The following is a 19,625-nucleotide window of genomic DNA, read 5'->3' as shown; positions in this document are numbered from 1 at the left end:
AACTGGAGGGTCTTTCCCGTGCCGACCCCTTCAGCAGCTCTGGGTATGGCCCCATCTGCCCATCCATTGGTTTCTCCATGCCTCTGCTTGCAATAGCTTATTTGTATTGTTGGAATCACAGCTCATATGGGTCAGAGTAGAGTTGTGTACCTCCTTTCCATTTTTGGATGAGAGGAGGACTTCCTTTGCTCCAGTTACGTCTTTGGCATTCAAGGCTTTTGAAAGACTTCTCTCCAGACTCTGAGAAGAGGGGTATGTACCATGCTTTGCTCCCTCCCTACCTCTGGTGGATCTGGTATACTAATCTGTTCATTCATGTTGACAAGGACAATTTGCCTCTTTGGGCACTGGGAGGTCACCAGACAAGTTCCCAATCTGATTCTGAACCTTCCGCAGAAGTTCAAAAGGACAGATACCAAAGACGACGACTTGCAAGATAAAACATGTAGACTCCTCACAGGAGTACATCGCTGAAGACCCGGACTTTAATAAGGAGGGGAAGGATCTCATGATCTCCTCTAGAAGAAGTCACCTTCTGTGACATTTTTGATTCAGTGAAAGAAAGAAGGGGATTGGGCCTCTTGTGCGCTGTCTTCTGAGCTGTCTGTGTTCCAGGTTTTTGTGGCGGTCTCTTTTACCATTTGGATGGTGGTGCTGCTACTGATATAGATCCAAGTTTCATAGCAGACATGGAAGAAATCTGATGTGGTAAAACCAATACCATGCAAGCTGGATAAGCTCTTAACAGCCCCTAGGTCTAGGGGACACTGGAGTGTAAGGGTCCCCTAGTAGATGCCATGGTGGTTGCTGCAACCACAAAAAAGATCTCTCTGAGGCAAATGTCTTTCCATCTCCCTTACAGATTCTTGAGCTTTGGACAGATTTGGGAAACTGATGTACACTTCAGCAACACTTGCACTCAGATTACGGAATCACTTTGCCCATTTGACACCTTTTGGAAGAGAGACTTGATGAAGGAGCTTACCAAGTCTCTCTTTGGTAGCCTACCTATGGACATCCAGAAATCAGTAGAGTCCCAGTTGTCCACCCTACAATCCATGTTGAACGTATCCATGCTTTAGCTTTCCAGCATGGCTAATAGTACGGCCAGGGTGATGGGCACTGGCATTGCCATACACTGGCATAATTGGATGCACCTGTGCGATTTCAAGGAAGGCTTCTAGACGTCCTTCATTAGTGCCCCCTTTGATTGTTCAACCCTGTTTTCACCAAAGGTGAAAGAAACGCTCAACAGGAATGAGCAGGAAGACCATTTCCTGCCTATGTTTGGAATCTACTTTTCCACCCCAAAGGACTTTTTCTGGAAACTAAAGAGGAGGCAGCTGTGTTCACAGGATTGAGCCAAGACACTCGTGGTCAACCATGGAGGCCAGTCTTCATATCAGTATTTTGGAGATGATGGCAGTCCTATCAGCGTTGTAGGCCTTTCAGGACTTTGTGATGACGTGATTGCTAGACGGACAAAATGAAGGTAGTCTGATATATCAACAAACATGGAGAAATCTGGTCATATCCACTTGGCTGGGAAACCATAAGAGTGTGGCAGTGGACTATGTCTTCTTGTTGCTTTTTCATTGGAATTCTCATTCCAGGGGTGTCAGTTTTCTAGAGGACAAACTGAGCAGGTCTGTTCTGCCCCACGAGATGTCCCTCAGACAGTGATGATGCAGATTTTCAGTCACTGGGGTCAACCTCATTGCTTTCTTTTTTCTTTGTACCTAAACAAGTGCAACAGTCACTTTGGCCTGATCCCTCCACAAGGTCAAACACTGATGGATGCTGTAGTCCACAGTTGACTCCCTGGTCTCCTTTATGCCTTTCCTCCCATTCACCTTGAAACAATTTTTTTTCAGAAAGCATAAGGTACAAGACCAGAGTTGTCCTTATTGTCCCAGGCAAGTTTTATTTCCCTTCCTCTGGCTTCATCTAGTACATCCACCCTAAGTGTTTGCCATCTGGTTTAAGTCACCTGTCTTGCCAGTGTCATTGAGACCTAAAAACCCTGAAATTAACCTAATGGTCCCTCCAATTCTAGTGGTGGCTATTGATGACTGGGTTTTCTGCTTCAATTACTCACATTTGGTTTTCTCAGAAAACAACTAGTAGAAAAGTTTGTCAGCAAGTGGAGATGATTTATCATGTGGGTTTCTTCCAGAGGGCTAAATACCTTTTTGCCTCCTCTTCCATCTATTCCGGACTTCTTGGCAATTTTCACAAAGGATCCAGCTTTTCAACCATTAAGGTACAGTTAGTGGCAATTCTCAATTTTCACATAGCACAAGATCAGACTTATTTTGCTTCTCTAAAGGTTTCAAAAGCCTTCCTGAAGGAAACCGTCCATCTGAAGTAGGAAATTCATTTGTCTGCAACCTGTGGGTTATGGATCCGATATCGGATCTGAACCGGCATGGTTTACCAGCTATGGATCCGAGCTCTCAGCTCCTCCCCTCACCCATAATGCCCTGCTCTCCCTACATGACCTCAGATCTAGTTTGCCGCGCTGGTGACCAGATTAGTGTTCCTGAGCTCTTCAGCTAAGTGTATTTTTCAAGTGTTTAGACAGTTAAAATTTAATTTTTTGTGTGAAAGTTGAGTGAAAGTCTAGGATTCCCTTTTACTTAGTTATACTTATTTAGTGTTTTAATATTATTTTTACTGAATTTCCTCTGGTAGCGTAGTGTGTGTTTGGGCCTGTTGTGTGGTTTAGTTGCTTTTACTTTCTACCTTTAGTTTAAGTAACTTTTTAGTTCTTTGGGATGTCTGAACAACCCAAAGCTGTGTTCTCTAAGTGCTCGAGTGTGGCCAAAAGCTTTCCCTGCTGATGGCCACACTCGGTCGTCAGCTGTAAGGGTTGAACACCTCACTTCTGGATGTTCCATTTGTGCAGGGTTCAACCCCAGGGCATTGAAGGAGCGAGGTCCAAGCTTGTCTTGGCGGGACTTTGCCCCAGGACTCGCTCCGGCCTCGGGGAACCGTTTCGGTTGCCTCCTCTCCTCCCCTCCTCCTCCTGGGACTCAACCTCCCTGTAGTGGTTCAGAGGAGAGGGAAGCTAGAAAGAAGGACGGAGGAGAAGCACCATAGCGGGCCGAGACCTCTGTTTCGCCCCCGCCTGCCCTTCTCCTCCGGCCTCCTTGTCTGCTGGTTCTCCCCTCCTCGGCTCCGGTCACCTGTGTGCTTTTCACCGGGACCTGAGACCCGATCTCCGTCGAGGCTATCCAGGAGGCACTCAAGGCCTACCTCGGTAGCCTCGTCGAGATCGACCTATAGCTTGTCGGACGCTGATCTGGACCGGATGATGAGAAGGTTCATCCAGGCCCAGATGCAGATGGGAGTGCTCTTGCCCCCCCCCCCCTCTGCGGGGGAGCTTGACCCCTTTCTTTAAACCAATTGCTCCTTCTCCGACCCGCTACCCGGGTTCGGAGCAGTTGGGGGTGGGTCGGCCCGATAGTACCGTGCGGATCCGGACCCACCCTGCCCGAGTGATGCCGGATCCGACCTCTCGGAGCCTGGATCCCACTTTGGATCGGGGATCACTGCTCGTCTGTGTTGGAGCGCACTGTCCCTTCAGATCCGGCGCATCTACTCTCGGATCCATTGTCGGATCCATTGGTCAAGGTCGTTTGATGTAGTGGAGGCCCTGTTGAGGGTCTCCGGACCCCGCACTTGCTTCAGCTCCTCCATCTGCACTGGGTCAGGCTTCCACCATCCGGCCCTTGGGACAGCCCGCTCCTTTGCCTCAAGCTGTTCCCTGGAACAGGTCACTGTTTGCTTGAGTCCTCTGACAGCCCCGATGTTCCAGGCACATTGACTCCCCGAGTCTCTCACAGAAGACACGGACTTGGAGGAAGGAAGGCTCCCCAAGATCACCCCTAAGGATGTCTCATTTGGAGACATCATGGAAATGTCCGCATAAGGGTGGTCTGAGTCTTCCAATCCCAAAAGTCCCGACTGTATTCTGGGCCTCCGGTAGATGCCATGTTAACGGCGGCTGCCACCAAGGAACTTGCTCAGGAGAGTCCCTCAGTCCATCCCTCGAGCAAGGAGTCTCGGATGATGGAAAGCGGATGTTTAGTTCAGCAACCTTCTCAGTGAGGTGCTGAACTACCTGGCTGTGATTAGGATGCAGCGATCTTATAAAAGAATCGCTGCACCCCCAGAGTCCATGTCGGAGGAGGACAAAGTACTGCACTCCACCCGTCCACTCTCAGGTCCGTCACTAATACCTCTATGCGGTTACTGTCCCATGCTACGGAAGGTGGGCAGGCCTAGTTACCAGGCGTCAGGCCTGACTCCGTCATTGCGATTCCTTCAAGGCGTCATTTTCGATGGTTCTGCCCTGTGACACTTTGACCCAGGAGAAGGGCTGTCTGCCGTCAGAATCCACTTCTCTACCCCAGAGGCCCTATTCTAGGAACCAGAAGGGTCAGAAGAAGATGAGTAATCCCAGCCTGCTCACTGGCATAATTGGATCTTCATTAGTGCCCCTTGATGGTTCAACCCTGTTTTCATCAAAGGTGAAAGAAACGCCAACAGGAATGAGCAGGAAGACCATTTCCTGCCTATGTTTGGAATCTACTTTTCCACCCCAAAGGACTTTTTCTGGACACTAAAGAGGAGGCAGCTGTGTTCACAGGATTGAGCCAAGACACTCATGTGGTCACCCATGGAGGCCAGTCTTCATATCAGTATTTTGGAGATGATGGCAGTCCTATCAGCGTTGTAGGCCTTTCAGGACTTTGTGATGACGTGATTGCTAGACGGACAAAATGAAGGTAGTCTGATATATCAACAAACATGGAGAAATCTGGTCATATCCACTTGGCTGGGAAACCATAAGAGTGTGGTAGTGGACTATGTCTTCTTGTTGCTTTTTCATTGGAATTCTCATTCCAGGGTGTCAGTTTTCTAGAGGACAAACTGAGGCAGGTCTGAGCTTACCCCATGTCCCTCAGACAGTGATGGTGCAGATTTTTCAGTCACTGATTTTCTTTGTACCTAAACAAGTGCAACAGTCACTTTGGCCTGATCCCTCCACAAGGTCAAACACTGATGGATGCTGTAGTCCACAGTTGACTCCTGGTCTCCCTTTATGCCTTTCCTCCCATTCACCTTGAAACAATTTTTTTCAGAAAGCATAAGGTACAAGACCAGAGTTGTCCTTATTGTCCCAGGCAAGTTTTATTTCCCTTCCTCTGGCTTCATCTAGTACATCCACCCTAAGTGTTTGCCATCTGGTTTAAGTCACCTGTCTTGCCAGTGTCATTGAGACCTAAAACCCTGAAATTAACCTAATGGTCCCTCCAATTCTAGTGGTGGCTATTGATGACTGGGTTTTCTGCTTCAATTACTCACATTTGGTTTTCTCAGAAAACAACTAGTAGAAAAGTTTGTCAGCAAGTGGAGATGATTTATCATGTGGGTTTCTTCAGAGGGGCTAAATACCTTTTGCCTCCTCTTCCATCTATTCCGGACTTCTTGGCAGGGATTTTTCACAAAGGATCCAGCTTTTCAACCATTAAGGTACAGTTAGTGGCAATTCTCAATTTTCACATAGCACAAGATCAGACTTATTTTTTCTCTAAAAAGTTCCCAAAAAGCTTCCCTTCTGAAGGACCGTCCATCTGAAGTAGGGATTTTTCACAAAAGGATCCAGCTTTTCAGCCATTAGGAATTTGCAGTTAGTGGCAGAGATTCTCGAATTTTCACGCATAGCACCAAGATCAGACTTATTTTACAGCTACTCTAAGGGTTCTGCGGAAATTCATTTGTCTGCAACCTGTGGGTCGATCTGAACCGCATGGTTTACCAGCTATGGATCCGAACTCCTCCGGTGCCTCAGCTCTCCCTCACCCATAATGCCCTGCTCTCCCTACATGACCTCAGATCTAGTTTGCAGCTGGTGACCAGATTAGTGTTCCTGAGCTCTTCAGCTAAGTATAAGTTATTTTCAAGTGTTTAGACAGTTAAAATTTAATTTTTTGTGTGAAAGTTGAGTGAAAGTCTAGGATTCCCTTTTACTTAGTTATACTTATTTAGTGTTTTACATTTATTTTACTTAATTTCCTCCCCGCTGGTAGCGTAGTGTGTGTTTGGGCCTGTTGTGTGGTTTAGTTGCTTTACTTTCTACCTTTAGTTTAAGTAACTTTTTAGTTCTTTGGGATGTCTGAACAACCCAAAGCTGTGTTCTCTAAGTGCTCGAGTGTGTGCAAAGCTTTCCCCTGCTGATGGCACACCACTCTGGATGTTCCATTTGTGCAGGGTTCAACCCAGGGCATTGAAGGAGCGAGGTCCAAGCTTGTCTTGGCGGGACTTTTTTGCCCCCAGGACTCGCCTCGCCTCCTTCTTGGGGTGGGGGGTTTGCCTCCTGCCTCTCTTCCCCTCCTCCTCCCTCCTGGACTCAACCTCCCTGTAGTGGTTCAGAGGAGAGGGAAGCTAGAAAGAAGGACCGGAGGGAGAAGCACCATACGAGACCTCTGTTTCGCCCGCCGGGCTTCTCCTCCGCCTCCTTGTCTGCTGGTTCTCCCTCCTCGCCCGGTCACCTGTGTGCTTTTCACGGGACTGAGACCCGATCTCCGTCGAGGCTATCCAGGAGGCACTCAAGGCCTACCTCGGTAGCCTCGTCGAGATCGACCTATTCTGGACCGGATGATGAGAAGGTTCATCCAGGCCCAGATGCAGATGGGAGTGCTCTTGCCCCCCCCCCCCTCTGCGGGGGAGCTTGGCCCCTTTCTTTAAACCAGGCGCCGATAGTACTGTACCGGATCCGACCCTGCCCTCGAGTGCTTCGGATCCGACCTCTCGGAGCCTGGATCCGAGCTTTGGATCCGGGGGGATCACTGCTCCTTCGGCGCCGTCTGTGTTGGAGCGCACTGTCCCTTCAGATCCGGAAGGCGGGATCCGAGGCTGATTGTCGGATCCATTGGTCAAGGTCGGCTCCCCTTCGGCTTTTGATGTAGTGGAGAGGGCCCTGTTGAGGGTCTCCGGACCCCCGGCACTTGCTTCAGCTCCGTCCCGCACTCCATCTGCACTGGGTCAGGCTTCCACCATCCGGCCCTTGGGACAGCCCGCTCCTTTGCCTCAAGCTGTTCCCTTGGAACAGGTCACTGTTTGCGAGTCCTCTGACAGCCCCCCGGAGGATGTTCCCCGCAAACATACGTGCAAAAGGAGGCACATTGACTCCCCCGAGTCTCTCACAGAAGACACGGACTTGGAGGAAGGGGAAGGCTCCCCAAGATCACCCCCTAAGGATGTCTCATTTGGAGACATCATGGAAATGCTCGCATAGTGGTCTGCCCCAAGTCTTCCTCGGACGAGTCCGTGTTCTTGGAGGCATTTGAAGCGGCCGTCTAGACCTCTTGGGTGTCCCCTCCTGCCGACCCCCTGGTGGACCTCATTACCACCAGGGCGTGGAAGGAACCGGACACCGTGGAGCCAATCCCAAAAAGTCCCGACTGTATTCTCAGTCCCCCGGCTGACCGTGCCCATTGGAGTAAGGGGCCTCCGGTAGATGCCATGTTAACGGCGGCTGCCACCAAGAGGGAACTTGCTCAGGAGAGTCCCTCAGTCCATCCCTCGAGCAAGGAGTCTCGGATGATGGACCGCTTGGGGAAGCGGATGTTTAGTTCAGCAACCTTCTCAGTGAGGGTGCTGAACTACCTGGCACATGTGATTAGGATGCAGCGCGATCTTATAAAAGAATACGCTGCACCCCAGAGTCCATGTCGGAGGAGGACAAAGTACTGCACTCCACCCGTATGGCCACTCTCAGGTCCGTCACTAATACCTCTATGCGGTTACTGTCCCATGCTACGGAAGGTGCCGCTAGAGCCGCAGGGGCAGGCCTAGTTACCAGACGTCAGGCCTGACTCCGTCATTGCGATTTCTCGGAGCCCTTCAAGGCGTCATTTGCGAATGCCCCTTTCGATGGTTCTGCCCTCTTTGGCAAAACTGTTCGTGACACTTTGACCCAGAGCGAGAAGGACGGGAAGACGCTGTCTGCCGTCAGAATCCACTTCTCTGTACCCCAGAGGCCCTATTCTAGGAACCAGAAGGGTCAGAAGAAGATGTGGTTCCGGAAGTCGCAGTAATCCCAGCCTGCTCCGGACAACCAGTCCTTCCGTGGCAGAGGAGGACAGGGAGGACCCTAGGGGCAGAGGGGCTCCCAGGAACTTCGGGTCCAGAGAACCTTCTCTGAACGGCCCGCGCAGCCTGAAGGGTTGCCCGGCTGCTCCACTCTGGAGGCAGTTGGGGGCGTTTTTGAGCACCTAACGGCATGGGAGTCCATAACATCAGACCGCTGGGTCCTCCAGATCATATCCAGAGGATACCGTATCCCTTTCTTCACTTGCCAAAATTGAAGTCCCTCCCGACGTTCAACCCGGTCAGTGGGAGGCCACTTTGCAGAAATTGGCCATCTGCTAAAGAAAAGAGCCATCCAGCCCGTCCCCAGACCAGATCGGATTAGGGTTCTACTCCAGGTTCTTTTTAGTGCCAAAAAGACGGATCTAAGACCAATTTTAGACCTTTCTCTCTTGAACCTGGCAGTTCCCAAGGAGAAATTCGAATGGTTACATTGCAGTCTATTCTCCTTCTGGGAGAAAACCACTGGATGTGCTCCATGGACCTCAAGGATGCGTACTACCACATACTAATGGACAGGCGCTCCAGGAGGTTTCTCCGCTTCCGGCTGGGAGCCAGTCACTACCAATTCCGGGTCCTTCCCTTTGGTCTCACCACAGCCCCCAGGGTGTTCACCAAAGTATTAGCAGTGGTAGCGGCCCACCTGAGGCTTCAGGGGGTGCAGGTCTTTCCTTACCTGGACGACTGGCTTCTCACCGCCCCAACAAGGCATCTACTTCTCTTGGCGCGAGACTACTTTCTCCATCTTGCTCCACGCCTGGGCATCACGATAAACACAAAAAAATCCAACCTAGCACCCACGCAGTTCATAGATTTTATAGGTGCCAGGTTAGACACGAGGAGATTGAGAGCCTTCCTCACTGCGGACAGAGTTCAAAACCTACAGCTCCAGGTGCGGGCCATTCTCCACTCAAGCTCAGTTCCGGCGGAGTTGGTCCTGAGGGCCCTGGGGTCCATGGCGGCAGCGATAGCGCTTCTTCCTCTCGCCAGGTTCAATATGCGTATCCTTCAATGGACACTCCTGGTTCAGTGGTCGATCTTGCTCTTCCTATGCATCATCCCATTGCGATCAGCAAGGCTTGCAGGCGGTCCTCCTGTGGTGGCTACACTCTCCAGATCTCCACGGAGGCCGCCTTTGTCCCTCTCCCCTCTCGCCACGGTGACCACGGACGCCTCCCGCCTCGGGTGGGGGCATTTTGCAGGCCGGACGGTCCAAGGCACGTGGGACGATTCAGAGACCTTACTGCATATCAATGTTCTAGAGATGAGAGCAGTGCTCTTAACGTTGCTAGCACTTCAGGCCTTTCTTCCCTTGGGAACAATTGCGATTCAATCGGACAACATGTCTGTTGTCTGGTATATCAACAAACAGGGAGGAAGCAGGTCTTACCCCCTTTGTCGAGAAGCCATGAGAGTGTGGGAATGGGCAATCTCCACCAACCGCTTTCTCATAGCAACGCATATTTCGGGTTGGTCCAACATCCTGGCGGACAAACTCAGTCGCACCATTCTCACCCCCTACGAGTGGTCTCTCAATACTCAGGTAGCGGAACGCATCTTCGCACAGTGGGGAACTCCTTGTTGCGATCTTTTTGCGTCTCCCTCAAACACCAAGTGCGACAGTTTTTTTGCTCTGATACCTCCTCCCGGAGGTTCCCCAAGAGACGCTCTAGTGCATGCTTGGCCACCCGGTCTTCTTTATGCTTATCCCCCCTTGCCTCTGATGCTCCAAGTTCTTCAAAAAGCCTCTCGGTTGGGGTGCAGAATGATTCTCATTGCTCCATTTTGGCCTCGACAGATCTGGTTCCCCTTCCTAAGGTCTCACTCAGTGAATCCTCCTTGGATTCTAGATCCCATTCCGGATCTGATATCTCATCCATCCCACTTATCTCCTCCGAACCTGGACTACCTGAAGCTGACCGCTTGGCTGCTCCAGTTCCACTCCTGATCAGGACTCTCGGTATTTCGTCCCCTGTTAAGGCCATCCTGGTGGCAGCTCATAAGCCATCCACTAGGAAAGTCTACCGCAGTAAGTGGAAACGGTTCTCCTTGTGGGCGGAGCGGCAAGGCCTAAACCCCTTCACAGTTCCTCTCCCTTTGGTGCTTGACTTCTTAACCACTCTTTTTAATGATGGTGCCAGCAGTTCCACGGTCAAAGTACAACTTGTGGCAATTTCTCATTATCACATTGGTCATGACTCCAGTCCACTGATGTCTGCCAAATTGTGTAAGATTTTCCTTAAAGGTACTTTCCTTCTCAGGCCCCCTATAAAGCAAGCAGTTCCTCCTTGAGACCTTTCTTTAGTTCTCCAGGCCTTGACCGCCTCCCCCCCCCTTCGAACCGGCGGCTACGGTAGATCTGAAATTCTTATCTTTCAAGACCGCCTTCTTAGTAGCCATTACTTCGGCCAAGAGAGTCTCAGAGCTTCAAGCATTATCAGCTAAACCTCCTTACTTGGTCTTTCATCCGGACTGTGTTTACCTCAGGACCAACCCGTCCTTTCTTCCTAAGGTAGCTTCTGAAGCAAACATTAATCAATCCATTAACCTCCCTGTTTTCTTCCCTAAATATCAAAACAAGGGTGAATACAAGCTTCACTCCTTAGATGTTCACAGGCAACTTAGATTTTATCTAAACAGGACGGCTGGTCATAGGCAATCCGACCAGTTGTTCATTTCCTTTGCTAAATTTAATTTGGGCAAGCCGATTTCTAAAGTCTCATTATCTCGCTGGATTTCTCAATGTATCTTACTGGCTTATCAAGCTTCGGGAAGGCCCGCACCGGAGGGTGTACATGCCCATTCAACCCGGTCAGTCTCTACCTCGGCAGCCTTTAAGGCTAGGATTCCTCTAGATGATATTTGTGCAGCAGCCACGTGGGCTTCATCTCATACCTTTATTTCCCACTACAAGTTGGATCTTACATCTAGGGGTAGAGCATCCTTTGGCTCCATGGTGCTCGGAATATCCTTCCATGATGGCCGCCCAAGATTCAGGTAGCTGGGGTCTCTGTCCCACAGGTTGCAGACAAATGAATCTCCTACTTCAGATTTAGAAGTTATGTACTCACCATAACGTTCCATCTGAGTAGGTGTATTCATTTGTCTGCAACCATCCTCCTATCCCCTGGCCTTTTCAGTTTCCTGCATATGATGTGTTACCCTTTTCAGGGTGTTCATGCTGTTGGCAAACTCGATCTGAGGTCATGTAGGGAGAGCAGGGCATTATGGGTGAGGGGAGGAGCTGAGAGCTCGGATCCATAGCTGGTAAACCATGCCGGTTCGGATCCGATATCGGATCCATAACCCACAGGTTGCAGACAAATGAATACACCTACTCAGATGGAACGTTATGGTGAGTACATAACTTCTAATTTTAAGACCATAAGGAATCTGGTTCCCCTTTGAGACATTACTGTCATGCTTCAGGCTTTATCTCAAGCTCCATTCAAGCTGACTACTACAGCATATTTAAAATAACTTGCTTGGAAAAACTTTTTAGTAGCTGTAACATCTGCGTGAGCATTTTGCAGTTGCAGGCCTTATCCTGTAAGCCTCCATATCTGGTCCTTCATGAGGACTGTCTGTCTTTGAGAACAAATATTAATTTTCTCCACAAGGTGGCATCTGAAGTGAACCTTAATCAGACTATCAGCTTATCCACGTGCTTCCCAAAGTTTTCTAACAAAGGAGAGGATATTCCACACTTGCTAGTTTTTCAATGGCAACTTAGGTTTTATTTACACAGAACTAAGGAGATCAGGAAATTTGATGAGCTTTTCTTTACTCTCTATAAAGTAAAATTTGGTGAAGGAGTATCGAAGATCACTATACCCAGGTTGTTGTCCGACTGCATAATGTATGTATACAAAAAGTTATAATTAACTTTGCATAGCAAACCAAAAGCTCATTCTGATAGGGCAATAGCTACTTCTGCTGGCTTTGAGTAAGGCTCCTATTGACAAAATTTGTGAGACTGCTACTTGATCTACTGTCCATACCTTTGTCTCCCAGTACAAGGTGGATGTGCAGTCTAGATTCTGTACATCTTTTGACTACTGTCATTCTCAGTAATATCCTTCCGTGATACCACCCAGATGTCTTGGTAGCTTTGGTATTTGTCCCAAAGGTTTAATTTGACAAAAACTGTCAACATCGACTATGAAAGTTATGTACTTTCCATTGCTCTTGATCTGTGTTGTCTTTTGTCAAGTTTAACATCTTTCCCCTCCTGCCCCCATGCTTCTGTCAGATGGTATGACTTGCCTAGGGTTCTCTTTCTTGGGGAGTCTCGTTGTTGCTCTTCCTCATGCTTTTGCCAGTTCCTTTGTTCCACCTTATTAAATAGGCCTGTATATGTTCATTATAACACGAGTCTTATGTTTGTCAGCATGCAAACTCAGTATGGGGAACCTGAGGAATTATGGGTAGAGGAGTCGTCGGAACCCTGGATCCAAAGCTTCTGAAAGGTTCTAAGGTCTGATCTGGTTGGATCAAACAACCCAAATGTTGAACCGGATGAAAACAAGACATGGATCTAGCATTATGGTAAATAGACAACTTTTGTTTTATCTCCAACATGAAGGAGCTGAAGCTCTAAGTCTGGAAGATTTCATGCGAGTCTTAGTCAACTCTTCCTCTCCAAATGGCATTCATCCTCTGACGAGCTTTTCTGGTCTGCCACACATGCATTTTCAGTCACATATTTTCAAAGCATTGCACGCTGGACATTCCATCATGGAATAGGTCCATTTTTTGTCTCTGCTGGGTAGAGGACTACGGGATGTCCTGAAGTAAAAAGTCCCTGTGGTTGGGTATGTTTACTGCTAGGGAATGTCTCATTTATTTTTTGCAGCAGGACCTCTGCTTACAAGCAGTGCAGTTGTGTGAGGACAGGTTTTTGACTAACAGGATTGTTATTGTAGTATGAGCTTTACCAACTCCACCTTCCCCCTCTTGTTACTGAGATAAGCAGGTTTATCATAGGATCATAGAATCCTAGGAGGTTACTAGGCTAATGGCCCTGTGGCCCTTACAAGCCTAGCCAAGTATTTTCCTCTTAATTGTGCTATTAGTAGCCCAGACTCAGCACCTGCTGCCCCTGTCCAAAAGAGACGCAGGTAAAACCCCAGGGGTGAATTTGCAATTCCCCATCCAATTATCCAGATTACTGATGAAGAGGGTCAGTGAGGGGCTGTGTTTTACTAAGATTGGAAGCTGATTCCAGAGTAGGGAGGAGCCTTTGGGAGATGCATTTTTCTCTCCAGCAGGTTCTGTTGTTATCGCTTCTCTGAGGTCTTTAAAGAAGGTGCAGGGAGTACCATTTGTCTTGCTAATGTGTAGCATTTCCATCAGGCAGGATCTCTGGTTGCTTTATAAGCTAGGCAGATGTCACCCCTGAGTACTCTGTGACCTACAGACTAACGTGACAGGGATTTTAGTCTGTCGGCATTGGATAGGTGTTGGACACCTTGAATTTTCTTTGTAAGGTACCTCTGAGGACTCTCCAATTGTTGGAGGTGCTTGATGAGGTACATACCAAAGGGCGCATTGTATTTTGTAATTGGTCTAATAAGAGAGGAGTACGGGGGGGGGGGGGTTATAACCTCTCTTTTCTGGAGACAATGCCCTTATTGATGAGACGAGCAACGTAAAAGGCTTTCTGTACCACTGTGGAAACATGATCGAAGGAGAGGTTGCCATCAACCTGTGTGCCCAGATATCTTACCACAGATTGGGTACTTAAGATGTAGTTGTTAATGTGGTAATCTACATGGATGTCTCCTTTGCCAAAGGGGGTGATATATTTTTTAGCATTTAACTTGAGCCCATGGCTTTGACACCAATTATTCGTCTGAGTAAGACCTTCTTGAAGGGTGACCATGTCACTCGGGGATTCGGTGATCGTGCCCAGCTTGCAGTCATCTGCAAACTTTGTTAGCCAAACAACTTTTGCTTTAGCTTGCACTTCTGAAAAGTAAATTCCAAGTAGTAGGGGTTGTAGCATCAAGCCCTGTGGTACGCCACTGGTTACTGGTTTGGAAGTGGATAAGGACTCCCTTATTTTAACTGTGTGTCTGCTATTTGTGAGCCAATTAGTAACCCACCTAACCTTATGGTAAGTTGCCTGTGCCCTTATAATGGCTTAGAGTAATTGTGCATAGTGTTGTATTAGTTCTCCTAGTGCATTGTTAAAGTTCTTGCGTGCTTTGTGGTGCACTATAAGTTAAGGTTCATATTTCAGCAAAAGTGTTTGGTGGATGTTCTTCATTCCACATTGCTGCAGTCCTAACTATCGGGTAGTCCGCTGTCCAGTCGGCCCGAATACCAGAGTATATGGCTGACGTCGGTCAGGGCGCATTAGACTGACGTCAGTACGTCAGGGTACTAATGCGCATGACCGACGTCATATCCTCCGTCTTTTTTGCCGCATGGTCCGATGCAGAAGCAGTTTTGCGAGTGCAGGTTGGCGTTCTGAAAACTTTCCGAAGTCGGAGTTTCAGACCGAATCAAAGTTGGCTAAGTACCCCGTTGGGGAACATTTTGGTTTTTTCTTGCCTCAGTATTTAACCAGATGTCAGAAAAAGTGAATAACTGTATTTCTTGTGGGAAGCAGATACCTCATAGAGATTACCATACTTTGTGTATACCTTGTTTAGGGCCTGAGCACGACGTTGTTGGTTGCCGCTCTTGTGCTAGATTTAACAAACGCACTATTAAGAGAAGGTTAGACTGTGCCAGGTTAGTGTTTGGGAAGCGTTGTAATTATAAAATGCCATCGGCTGCTCCGGCCAGCTTAGTCCAAAAAGCGCAAGGACAAAACAGCAAAGCCTAGGGTTGATGAACCGGCAGTCCCGGATGTCGGTTCTTTAGAAGGCTCAGTGGAGCCAGAGGTTTTGCCAGGAGTTTCTTTGGAGTCTCAGGCAGAGACTTTACTGTTACAGGATGTGCCCTCTCAGGAGGTAGGCCAGGCTGAGGGGGCCTCTCAGGTAACTGTTCTTCCCTCTCTTCCCAAGGTAGTTAGAGCCTCTCCTTCTGTTTCCAAAACTTCTTTGAGAGGTAGGCCAAGTTTAGCTTCAGTGGGGCTTCTCCTAGCACTTCAGGTTCTGTGCCTAAGAAACATATGCTTAAAATGGCAGAAGATTTAATTACTATGATTAGAGGCTCTATGCCCCCTCCTGATAAGAGGCCTAGGGTGGAACCTGAGTTTGAGAGTTTTGAACAGTGTTCAGAGGCTTCTGAGTCTTCTGGAAGACTTGCAGGAGTATCCTCCTTATTCTGATTCTGATGTGGATGATTCCACTCCTACAGCTTCTCCTCCTGAGGATTTCTCATTTTCAGAGACTCTGCATTCCATGAGGGAGCATTTTAAATGGGAAGGCCAAGATTACTCTGATTCCAGGAAAAGGCTTAGGGAATTCTTATTTTTACCCCAGCATAGGCCCTTAGCTATTCCTCCTGTGTTGAATGTGGTGGAAGATGTTTTTGCAGAGGCTTCCTGAACCCTGATTCTTTGCCTCCTGCCCCTGTTAAACCTGATAGGTACTATAGGGTGCCTGAAGCTCATAAGTATCTGTTTAAGAGTCCTAGGGCAGACCCGGAAACTTTTTCTCAGGGGCCTAAAGGTGTTAAGGCCTCTGTTGTTAAAAATCCTGTTCCCACTGATAAAGAGGCAAGGGCTTTGGATAGGTGGGGAAAGAAAGTGTATACTTCTTCCACTTTAGCCATGAGAGCGTTGAATTGTCAGTTTCACATGCTAAAATATCAAAATTATCTCCTTTCACAATTGAACTCTAAGGTGGATGCTTTGGCGGAAGGTATAGAGTGTAAAGAGTTGCTGGATTTAGTTCATGTGTCTGAACAAGTGGGTAAGCATTCTTTGCAATGTGGTTTTGATGCTGTGCAGGCCTCCTCGAGGGTGGCTGCCACTAGTTCTGTTCTTCGCAGGCATGCCTGGTTGAGGGATCAGAATTTAGCAGAGCATGTTAAGACTAGGATTTTGGATGCTCCCTTACAGTCTGATGTGTTATTTGGTTCGCCTGTGGAAACAGTTTTAAAGAAAATGGAGGACAAAGCTAAGTCTATGCAAACTATTAAAGATTTTTTGCAGGTGCAGCCACCGAAGTTTAGTAGAAATTGGCCTACTAAGGGATGGACATATCCTGCTTATGATTCTCAGTCTAGGGGTAGGTCTAGGCGTGGTAGGGGCAGAGCTCAAGGTTCTTTTAGGCCTAGAACAGGGGGTTCACCTGCTCAGACCTCTGGTGAGGGCAGGGGTCAGTCCTTTCGTAAACAGACCCAATGACCTGCCTTTTCAGCTGCCAGTAGATTCTCGTCTGGCAGCTCCTTTGGGAGGAAGACTGTCTCTTTTCAAAGGAAATTGGGATTTAATCACTCAAGACAGATGGGTGTTGGATATCATTCACCACGGTTACAGGTTTTATTTCCATACATTGCCCCCTTTCAAAGGCATGCCAGACGTTCCACCTCCACAAAGGAAAGAGGCTCACAAGCAAATTTCTCTGTTACTCCAAATAGGGGCCATTCAGACAGTCCCTGTACCAGAAAGGGGCCTAGGATTTTATTCTCGCCTGTTCCTAGTACCAAAGAAGGGGAACACGTGGAGACCAATTTTGGATTTATCTATCCTCAACACTTATCTGGACATTCCCAAGTTCAAGATGTTGACGTTACAACAGCTTTTACCTCTGCTGGGCAAAGATCATTGGATGGTAACTTTAGATCTAAAGGAAGCTTACTTTCATGTGCCTATAAGACTAAGTTGCAGGAAGTATCTGCGTTTTCGAGCTGGAAATTCTCTATCAGTTCTCTGCATTGCCCTTTGGCTTATCTACTGCGCCAAGAGTATTCACAAAGGTTCTGGCTCCAGTGATAGCTTACTTCAGGCTAAAAGGAATTCAAATCTATCCTTACTTGGGCGACTGCCTGATTCTGGCTCAAGAAAAGGAAGACCTTCTACAGCATCTGGAATATGTCATAGCAGTGCTAAGATGCCTAGGGTATTCTGTGAACGAAATAAAGTCCAGTCTAGTACCCTCTCAAGACATGTGCTTTCTGGGTGTGAGACTGAATACAGCAGCCCAGATGGCCTTTTTAACCCCGGACAAACAAAAGAATCTTTCCAGTTACTTCCATCAACTATCTCTTCAGTCCGGGCTGACTGCAAGGACAGTCCTTCAAGCCTTAGGGTTCATGGCATCTTGTATTCTGGTGCTTCCCAATGCCAAACTGCATATGAGGAAGCTGCAATGGTATCTCAAAAATGTGTGGACACAGCACTGCCAGGATTTGGACACTGTCATTCAAATAATACCTTGCATTCAAAAGAATTTTTGTGGTGGGCTCAGGAATGTCACCTAAACAAGGGACTCTCTGTGACCCGGCCAGAGGCGAGTCAGATTTTAACGACAGATGCCTCGGACATTGCTTGGGGAGCTCATCTAAATGGAAAGTGGATACAAGACAAGTGGCCTGCCAGACTACAGCATCTACATATCAACATGAAGGAGATGTTAGCAGTCCAGTTTGCATTAATGGCTTTCAAGGATTTACTTCTTCCTGGGCAGGTGTTGATTCTAACAGACAACACAACTGTCATGTGGTACATCAACAAACAAGGGGAACACATTCTTATCCTCTATGCAGGCAAGCAATGATTTTATGGGAGACTGCGCTCAGCTTGCAACTAACTCTTCAGGCAAGGTTTCTGCCGGGAGCACAGAACTCCTTAGCAGATGTGTTAAGCAGGCAAATCATGGATCCCCACAGTGGAAACTGGATCTTCATGTATTTCAGAAATTGACAGTGTCATGGGGAACTCCAGACATAGATCTGTTCGCTTCTCCACTAAACCACCAGCTGCCAAAGTTTTGCACAAAGGGGTTTCATCATACAGCTTGGAAAGTGGATGCTCTTTCTTTCAGTTGGAAAAATCTTCATGTGTATGCCTTTCCACCTCTGCCTCTTCTCCCAAAGGTGCTCCTAAAGGTCAGACAAGACAAGCCAAGGATGATTTTAATAGCTCCAGATTGGCCTCGGCAACACTGGTACCCACTACTAAGGAGTCTGGTAAGGAAGCCTCCATGGCCTTTACCTTTGATTCCACACCTGTTATCTCAGAAGGACGGTCACCTACTCAATGTCAAGCTTCACTCTCTTCATCTAACAGCCTGGCATATTCTGTTTTGAAACACAGCAGGTCTCAACTTCCTCAACAAGTTTTAAATGTGATTATGGAAGCCAGAAGACCTAGTACAAGGAAAGTGTACGCAGAAAAATGGAAGAGATTTTTATTTTGGAGTGCAGCAAACAATTTGGAGATTTCTGAGCCTAATTTGAGTGTGGCTCTTCAATATCTTACTGAGTTATTGGACAAAGGTTTGTCCTTCTCTTCCATTAAGATTCATGCTGCAGCAATTTCAGCTCACTATGATTGTGACCCTCCATTGTTTTCATCCTTTGTTCAAGCAGTTTCTTAGAGGGGCAAAGAATATAAGACCCCCGTAGAGCTCCTACTCCTGCTTGGGATCTCAATTTTGTGTTGGAAAAACTTACTCTACAACCTTTTGAGCCTGCGGCTACTGCTGAATTGAAATACTTGTCATGGAAGACTGCTTTTTTGTTGGCTATTACTTCTGCAAGAAGGGTTTCTGAGTTGCAGGCCCTTATGGCAGTAGAGCCCTTTTTGATTTTCCATAAGGATAGGGTATCATTACGTACTAATCCTTCCTTTATGCCTAAGGTGGTTTCTAGTGTGGCTTTAAACCAAACTATTCATTTGCCTACCTTCTATGCAGATCCCCAAAATAAGGGAGAAAAGATTTTGCACACTTTGGATGTACATAGGCAATTACGTTATTATTTAAGCAGGACTAAGGATTTCAGGCAGTCTCAGCAGTTGTTTGTTTCTTTTGCTTTGGGTTCTCTGGGCAAGCCTGTGTCTAAGCAAACTATTTCTAAGTGGATTGGGTTTTGCATTTCATTTTGTTATTCCCATCATGGCAAGGAGATTCCAGCTGGGATTAGGCCTCATTCCACTAGGGCTACTGCCACTTCTACAGCATTTCTAAGGGGTGGCAACTAAGGATATTTTGGAGGCAGCTACTTGGAGTTCAGTACATACTTTCTCTAAGCATTACCACCTTCCTCTCTACTCTAAATCTAGGGCTGGTTTTGCCACTGCTATTTTGCAAGGCATGTTGACAGCTCCTGCTTCCTTATGATTTGCCAGCCTCCCTTACCTCTGCTTTGGGATTCTACCCAATGGTTAGGACTGCAGCAATGTGGAATGAAGAACATAGTACAGTTTTGTACCTACCATAAATGTAGATGTTCGAGGATCCACATTGCTGCAGTCCAATTTACCCTCCCTCCTTCCACTCTGTGTTTAGGGGTGGTTGTGTAGGTGAGGTTATATGCTGATATTTTTGTATATATTTTTGTAT

The 19,625-nt window shown here is 47.6% G+C and overlaps 1 protein-coding gene across 1 annotated transcript in view; it reads left to right on the top strand.

The window, feature by feature from the left end:
* LOC122803889 (probable serine/threonine-protein kinase kinX) overlaps window positions 1-19,625 on the top strand; it is a 654,852-nt gene that overhangs the window by 559,774 nt on the left and 75,453 nt on the right. The window lies entirely within an intron of this gene.

The sequence above is a fragment of the Protopterus annectens genome, chromosome 6.part0, assembly GCF_019279795.1.
Source record: "Protopterus annectens isolate FY-2018-M chromosome 6.part0, PAN1.0, whole genome shotgun sequence".
NCBI lineage: Eukaryota > Metazoa > Chordata > Ceratodontiformes > Protopteridae > Protopterus > Protopterus annectens.
This window is presented reverse-complemented; position numbering and strand designations above follow the sequence as displayed.